Here is an 8,394-nt window from a genome sequence, read left to right as displayed (position 1 = left end):
TAAGGATCAAAATTGAGGAGAAGAACCGGCACAAGGACAATGCTGAAAAAGACCTTGGGGAAAGACGCCTAAAAGCGAACTTGGTAGAGACCAACAAACAAAACAAGAAAAGGAAGAATCGTCAAGACAATGATGAGCCTTTTTTCAAGAAGAAGAAACTTACTTGTTTTGTGTGTGGTAAGTTAGGACACTTCAAAAAAGATTGTCGGTTCAGGAAGAAAAATTCTGAAAAGGTGAACCTAGTTGAAGACAACGTCTTTATTGCTATGGTCACGGAAGCAAATTTGATTGAAAAATCAAAAGATTGGGTATTGGATACCGGTGCCACAAGACATATTTGTGGTGATCTGAAGATGTTTTCCTCTTATTCCATGAATACAGAGGATGAAAAGGTATTTATGGGGAATTCCCAAAGTGCTCCTGTTATGGGGAAAGGAAAAGTGACTTTGAAACTCACTTCAGGGAAGACTATGGTTCTCACCAATGTTCTTCATGTGCCGGATATTAGGCGCAATTTAATTTCAGTTCCTTTGCTTAATAAAGTAGGAATGAAATTGGCTTTTGAAAGTGATAAGGCGGTTATCACTAAAAACAATGTTTTTGTGGGGAAGGGATACCTTAGTGAGGGGTTGTTTGTACTAAGTATTGGAAATATTGTAATTGAGAAAACTAGTACTTCTTCTGCTTACATGATTGTCTCTTCTAACTTTTTTGATTTGTGGCATGGTAGGTTGGGTCATAGTAGTGTGAAATATATCACCAAACTATGCAAGTTAGGCATGATCACCGATAAGGTGGAATCCCCTATAAACAAGTGCATAACTTGTGTAGAGGCAAAGTTAACCAAAAAACCTCACAAGACTATGGATAGGAAGAGTAATCTCTTTGAATTAATCCATAGTGACTTATGTGACTACAAGTCATATGAGTCTAGGGGAGGAAACAACTATGTCATAACTTTCATAGATGACCACTCTAGATATACCATGGTTTATTTACTCAAATCAAAGGATGAGGCCGGAAAGGCGTTCATATCTTACAAAATGAAAGTTAAAAATCAACTTGGTAAGAAGGTTAAGAGACTTAGAACTGATAGAGGGGCTGAGTACTTTAACCTTGATAAGTTTTGTGAGAAAAATGGAATTATCCATGAAACAATCGCTCCATACCAACCGAAATCAAATGGGGTTGCCGAAAGGAAAAATAGGTCTCTTAAAGAGATGATGAACTCTATGTTATTGAGTTCAGGTGTACCACTTGATATGTGGGGGGAAGCCATGCTATCGGCATGTTATCTATCAAATAGAATCCCACATAGCAAGACTGGTATGGTTCCATTTGAGAAATGGTTTGGTAGGAAACTAAGTCTAAAACATCTACGGGTTTGGGGTTGTTTGGCTAAGGTGTTGTTACCGGATTCCAAGAAAAGAAAATTGGGACAAAAAACATGTGATTGTGTGTTTTTGGGTTATGCTACAAATAGTATGGCATACCGGTTCATGGTGATCAAAGCTATGGATGATGTTATTGAACCAAATAGCATCATAGAATCAAGAGACGTTGAGTTTTTTGAAAATTTATTTTCCTTTAAGTCCATATTACCTATAAGTAAGGATAGTCAATTGACTAATGGGAAAATGGAGTCAAATGAAAGGGTTACCAATCAAGAATTGAGTAATGATGACGAAAGTCGGCCTAGGATGAGCAAGCGACTCAAAAGACCCAAATATACAGATGATGAGTGGCTTGTCTATTTAGTAGACAAGGATCCTCTTACATACAAAGAGGCTATTACATCACTGGATGCCGTCTTTTGGAAAGAGGCAATCAAGAGTGAACTAGATTCAATCTTGGCGAATAACACTTGGGAATTGGTGGATTTACCATTCGGCTCCAAAACTTTGGAAACCAAGTGGATATTTCGAAAGAAATTAAAAAGTGATGGGTCACTTGATCGTTTCAAGGCCAGACTTGTTGTCAAAAGTTTTAGGCAAAAGCCTAATATTGATTACTTTGACACATTTGCCCCGGTGTCTAGAATTACCACGATAAGGGTTATGTTGGCAATGACGTCAATATATAACCTGGTCATCCATCAAATGGATGTGAAAACGGCATTTCTTAATGGGAACTTAGAAGAGAAAATTTACATAAAGCAACCAGAAGGTTGTGTTGTAATTGGCCAAGAGGGAAAGGTTTGCAAACTTCGGAAATCCTTATATGGATTGAAGCAAGCACCGAAGCAATGGCATGAAAAATTGGACAAGGTTCTAATTTCAAATGGGTTCGTTGTAAATGACGCTGAAAGATGCTTATATAGCAGGTTTCATGGTGGTAGGGGTGTATTCATACTACTATATGTAGATGATATGCTCATAATGAAAACAAACTTGGAAATGGTTAATCAAGCTAAGAAACTTTTGATGTCTAGTTTTGACACAAAAGACTTAGGAGAGGCTGATATGATCCTTGGGATCAAAATCACCAAGCAAGGAAATCATATTTCATTATCCCAAGCCCGATATGCAGAAAATATACTTAAAAGGTATGGGTACCATGAAGTTTCAGCGGTTAAAACACCTTTTGATATGGGGTGTCACTTGAAAAGGAACCTAGGTGAACCAGTGAATCAAAAAAGATATGCTCAAATTATTGGTTCGGTCACATATCTAATGAATTGTACGCGTCCAGATATTGCCCTTGCGGTAGAAAAGTTGAGTCAACATACTCACAATCCAAGTAAGGAACATTGGAGTGCAGTTGATAGGTTATTAAGGTACCTAAAAGGCACTATAAACTATAGTTTACACTATAGTGGTAAACCAGCAGTTTTGGAAGGGTATTGTGATGCAAATTGGATTTCGGATACAAACGAGTCCTTAGCTACTAGTGGATATGTGTTTACACTAGCAGGCGGTGCAATCTCATGGAAGTCCACAAAGCAATCTTGTGGGACAGGCTCTACCATGGAAGTCGAGTTCATAGCCTTGGAAAAGGCAGAACTAAGCCGAATGGCTTAGAAATTTAATGGCGGGTATTCCATTGTGGCAAAAACCGGCGCCATCGGTATCACTACATTGTGATAACCAAGCGGCTATACATCTAACCAAGAACCGGATATACAATGGTAAGAGGAGGCACATACGCCTCAGACACAACCTTATGAGACAGTACATAGATGAAGGAATGATAACTATCGATTATGTGAAGTCAGAAAGTAACCAAGCTGACATGTTCACAAAGCCTATGTCTGTCAAGAATTTGTGTAATGCATCTACAGGAATGGGGTTAATGCCTAATCCATAGGTCATGTGATGGACACCCTACCTATGTGAAGAGGCTAAATGCCTGAATTAGGTTCAAGGGGTACAAACGAAATCACTGGTTGACCGATTTTGTACTACTACTTGTATAAATATTCATTCCAAGCTGTAGATGGTGAAAGTAGTACTACCACAAAGAAAGAGGTTGAGCGGTAAAGCTCTTAATTAGTCTAATCCCAGGAAATGTGGGGGTGTGTCAGTTGTGGTGCACACTAGGGACTAACCTAAGTGAATGTAGGGGGTGTGGCCGCCGCCGATGAGAACTTATAGGCGAGTTTTCTAAAACATTCACGAGTTCAAGATAAGGGATATGGCCGGTTCAAAAGTCCAAAGTGATTTTATGATGGGTAGCACAAGAGTCGACCTATGGGATATGGTTGATGGGACGGTCAGCTACACCAATGAGAAAAGGTTCAAGGAGTCTGACTCCACCTCTACTCTGTAGCGCGGTTCATTAGACCTAGTGTAGGTTCAAGTCCGGAAGACACCTACAACGATGTGTCCTATAGTGTCTAATTCAGTCACAGCATGTGTGTCTCGTGTCGTTTTGAAACTCGTGGGGGATTGTTAGATTTAAAATATATTTTATTTTATTTGAAGTTTCAAAATTTTTTTGATTGCTTTGTTATGGTGTGGGACCCATGTGATCAAAGAAGTAATTCCAAAGGTTGTAACATTCTATGGGTACCCTAAAGTCTATTCATGGTCACTATCATGAGTGGAAGGTGGGTCAAGGATATTGAATGAGATTGATTTCTCAATTCATGGCCATAGGTGATGTCTCTCCCTTTATGGGTATTAAGGCCTTTATGATCCTTAGTGGAGAATGACCATTTTATGGGGTTTTAAGGCCTTTATGGTCTTAGTGGAGAATGAATGAATTTTAAGGTCATTCATGACTCTTAGTGGGGAATGACCATGAATTTGGAATTAACCTCCAATTCATGTCTATATTCATGCCCATAAATCTTATTCTTCAATTTGGTCATAAGTGGATGGTTATTCTTGAGAATTCCAAGGGAATGCAAGGATTGGTCTTGGGCCTATATAAACCCAACCAATTGCTTTGTAAGGGACATCTTTGGATACATGTTCATGCCCATACTTAGCAATCACTAGGAGTATTATTCTCTCTCTCTCTCTTTTCTTCTAAGTGTGTTAGAGGGTTGCTGTGTTGAAGCTCTTGGCTCCTTCAAGGGACTAGAATGACTGCTTCATTTTCTAGTTGGAGGTTGTTTTATCTTGGGGTAGTGGTGCAGAACACTCCTTGGCAGTAGGAGGCATCAATTACCTTAAAGGCAGCACCACAAGTGTGACTCAACCTCAAGCTTGTTCAAGTTGTTGCGGGTGTGGTTCTACATCAAATTCAAGCTTTGGTCTTCTCATTTCAGCCAAAGGTCAAGCCTAGTTTCTACTGCTTAATCTATTGTATTGCAATTCGTGTTGTTTCAATTATTTGTAAGGAATTGTAATACAATTACCCAACAAGTAGATCTAGTTTAACAGAAAAACGAATATTCCTTGCTCAGTATTCAACAATCACTTATTCACAAACCTCGTGTGGGGCTAATACTTTTAATTTCCCATCCCATGGAAATAACATATATAGTATTATTTGTCATGTGGTATATCAGGTGAGGCCCATAATTTAGTAAAATGTCCTTCACAACTTATGTATCGGATTAAATCAGCCAATTTGGAATAGAATCAGATTGGTTTGATCCCGATTTTAAACGTTTCAAAACAATCGATTTTAGGATTTTTAAGATCAGATCATTAAATTTTAAGATCTAAAGGGTCAATTCTAGGATTTTTGGGATCGATTCTGATACTATCCAGATTGGAATCGATAGAAACCAATGCAACACCCAATTCCCATTTAAAAAATCCTTGGCTATAACCTTTATATAGTATGGAAAAAGATGTCCTACCCTCTCCAAAGGGAAAAACAGATACATGCAATAACAATTCCGATTTTAAAAATCCTTGCCTATACCAAAAGGATTCATTAATCTGTGATACTTTCTTATGCTAATTCCACCAGTGCGTCTGTATTGTCGGTCCCAAGCTTGGGCATATAAAGAGGGTTGGTGTACGTGTTAGTTCGGCATCCGGCATCATAACCTCTTGCGACACCAATCAACTGTCAGTAAAAATATGGGAGGGGGATCATGGCCCTTAGGGTGTCAAAACCTAGTCCAAATCGGTAAAACTGATCGAATTCAATCATAAAAACCAGATTGAATTGAATGGATTCTTATCAGATTGGTTTTGGACTGAGGTACGACGAGACTGGCTAAAAACCAGACCATACCAAATTGGCGATATTCAAACTAAATGAAACTGATAAAAAAAAAAAAATCATTGGATATAAAGTTGTGAATGGGTATGATTTCAATATTAGTGAGAAAATTTCTAGGGGTAAGGGGAATTGTTACAAATCAATGAGTATTGAGGTTATGAACAGCGAAATTGATTTGTGAAAATGCTTCCATTGATCTCCATGTTCACTATACAAAATTAGTTGGACATTTAAATGAATGATTTGATAGTAAGGTTCATGTGTAAGGTGTCAAATTTCAACACAAATCAATTGACTGAAAAAACTGAATCGAAAGAGCGAACTGAACCTGAAAAAAAAAACGATTCAACCTGACCCAAATCCAATCGATTAACACCCATGCATGTATCAAACCCATTGGTGTCAGAGCAGACAAATGCACATTCACTTCTTGCTCAAAGTATGGTAGGGATCCGACCCAAACCTGAGCAAATTCGACCTTATCTGAAGCTCCTGCGACCCAGTCCTTGGCTTCACTTTGGTAACAAACTCTGGCCATTCTCAGTGTAACATGTAATTCTGAAAAGTGAAGCCAGAAGTTAAGTTCCAACAAGTGACATGTGAAGCCTTCGTACGTTGTTCACAACTCACTCACAAGCTTCTTTGTCTTTAGCATGTCCAAGCTCTCTATGGTCATCCAATGCTTAACTAGCAACTACACTTTTGTTTTTGGGTAATTCTGAACCAAGAGACGAAAACCCCCCTTGTCATATTCCTTTTGTTCTTTCAACATCAAACTTGTCCTTCCATATATCTGAACCAAAAAAAAAAAAAAAAAAAAAAAAACAAACAAACTGAAAAACGACAATTTGAATCCCAAATGTATTTTTATCTGCTTTATTTTCTGTCCGTTCCATTTCTCCAAGTTCCTCTAATAGAGGGGGGTGAATCCCATCCAGGCAGTGTGTTCAGGCAAGGGTAGAGTGTGGTCATTTCCGCCTCCTCCATTAGATGAATTTGGAAAAATGGACCTGCCCAGGAAATGGAGCAGATAAAGGTCCATCCCAAGTCCCCCAACATGTGCTAACATCTGCATCATATAGTGATGTGTAAATGGCTCGAATTTAGGTCAGTGAATTCTATATAAAGGCCGTTGGTACTTAATTGTCATCACCAGGTGGCTTTCGCTCTTATGAAACGTTGAAAAGGCCAATATCCAGTATTGGTCCCACCGTCTGTACGAGGTCATGAGAGTCATAACATTTAACATTTTTGCACAAAGTGGTCGCTCTCAAGGCTTAAACATGGAGATTTACCCCTGTAAACTTTTTACCATCAATCATATGAAACATAATGGTAATAAAATGGCCCATTGTGAGTAGGCTTCTTATGGCCCTACTTGGTTGGAAGTGAAGTGAAATGAAATTAGGAAAAATTCACAAGGGGAGCGTTTAATTGGGGATGTTTAGATGAAAATAGCGTTGTTGCAAAGTGAAAAATTTTGGTACTATTTTGATTGAAAAGTGAACTGTAATTTAGTTACCATTTTACTATTTTGATTGAAAACTGAACTGTAATTTAGATACCATTTTTGTATTTTTTTAAGTTTGTCAGACAAATTTTCTTTGTAATTTTACAAAACTTTCCATTCTCTTTATTTATTTATTATTTAATCCTACTTTACTTCACTTCACTGTTCTAACCAAATGAGGCCTAAGAAGCTTAAGGCTCTAGTTGATTTTCGTTTTCCCTTATAGTGATTCTTTTCCCATCTCCACAAGGCACGTGTATATTTTGGAATGAGCTTTACAAGTTGGGCCAGGTTGGTATATTAAAAACAAGAGGTTGGTCTGGGCCAGCCTTGGGCTGAGGTTAGGTGACCTCTCCATGGGCCTGGGTTCAAAACCCACCCAAAAGTACCCAAGTTGCACTCCTATAAAATATGGTACTTCCAGGGCACTACTTATGTGCTCCACTAAAATAGATTTTGAAGGTGCCGGGCTGCCAGCTCATGGAATTGAATTTAATTTTTAGGGATGGTGAATGGCCCCTAAAAATAAAATATTAAAAAAATAAAACAATAATAATATATACGCCTATTAAATAGGTTTAGAACGTATTTTTTACAGATTTAGTTTGAAAGATAAGTTACATCAACATTAGCGTTTATTTTTTTTGTTTATTAATATTTTTCTTCCTTTTATGTGTTTCTAAATATTGAAATGTCAATTGGGAAAGTCTTGATTCGAGACGGTTTCTAGACAAACAAGTCAACAGCCGCTAGCTCAGTTGGTTGGAGCCTTGCAGGTTGAATTGCATACCCCCAAGAAGATCAAGGATTCGACTCTCTAAGTCATATTTGGGCCATTCCACCCCTTCCTTGGACGAAATTTTAATTGGAACAAAATTCAACATAAATTGATTTCTGATGTTTGCTTTTAATAGTTTATTGGAAGGTTGAAAACACTATAGAATAGCATGATTTATAAGAAGAAAAAAAAAAATGAAGAAAGAGGCATAATAGTCTTATAGGTCGTACCCCTTAGTTATAATGAATCGTTATCCTCTCCTGTTACAGCACGGTGTTGTAACGCATTTGCAGCGGCATGGGCATGTGGATCCACAGTGTACATGCTATAAAAATTCAGCTAGGAGGATAAAACGTTATAATAGTCTTATAGGAACCTTCCCAATACATCTATATTTTCTTTTGGGGAAAAGAAGGCTGTCAGCTGTCAACTTGTGTGGTGTTTGTGCCATTCAAGAAGGATGAAATGACTGCTCTGCCAA

At 38.0% G+C, this 8,394-nt stretch overlaps 1 protein-coding gene across 1 annotated transcript in view; it reads left to right on the top strand.

The window, feature by feature from the left end:
- The first annotated feature begins 6,154 nt into the window (after positions 1–6,154).
- The window catches only part of LOC122656427 (ubiquitin-conjugating enzyme E2-23 kDa-like), a 28,998-nt gene continuing 26,758 nt past the window's right edge, over positions 6,155–8,394 (top strand). Inside the window, exon 1 of the mRNA XM_043850944.1 lies at positions 6,155–6,168. The gene's annotated coding sequence lies outside the window, so the exon portion shown is untranslated. The remainder of the gene's footprint in view (positions 6,169–8,394) is intronic.

The sequence above is a fragment of the Telopea speciosissima genome, chromosome 3 (assembly GCF_018873765.1).
Source record: "Telopea speciosissima isolate NSW1024214 ecotype Mountain lineage chromosome 3, Tspe_v1, whole genome shotgun sequence".
Lineage (NCBI taxonomy): Eukaryota > Viridiplantae > Streptophyta > Magnoliopsida > Proteales > Proteaceae > Telopea > Telopea speciosissima.
Note: the sequence above shows the minus strand (reverse complement) of the source record. Positions and strands in the feature narration are given on the sequence as shown.